Source organism: Penaeus monodon, chromosome 34, assembly GCF_015228065.2.
Source record: "Penaeus monodon isolate SGIC_2016 chromosome 34, NSTDA_Pmon_1, whole genome shotgun sequence".
NCBI lineage: Eukaryota > Metazoa > Arthropoda > Malacostraca > Decapoda > Penaeidae > Penaeus > Penaeus monodon.
The window spans coordinates 17482375-17482821 of NC_051419.1; positions in this window are offsets into that span (position 1 = coordinate 17482375).

Here is a 447-nt window from a genome sequence, read left to right on the forward strand (position 1 = left end):
CATCAGAGCCAAAGAAATGGAAATATAGAAGTTGCAGTGTCCATCTCCTATGAAAGATTCTGGAAGTAAACCTTTTATTTTGATTACATATTTTTAAAACAGCTACACACATTTAGGTAAGCTTTAGAAAAATGTTTTCCAAAAACTTACAATTTCAAAATTCAAACTGATTCTTCTCTTAAAGTGATATATGACAGTAAAAGGTATGAAGTAAAAGGAATATATAAGGACAGTTTATTTATCTTACCTTTTAATTTTTATGATATTGTGATATAAATATGTGCTAAAACTATTCAGTCAATAGCTTGGCAATGTTGAATAAGTAGAGAAAAATGGAAATAAATAAAAGGGCACTCTCATAAAAATTAGCCATAAAAATATAAACAAACATTACAATGTAAGTTAATCAAAAGTCTGATTATCAAAAGACACATCAGAGAGAGGAAA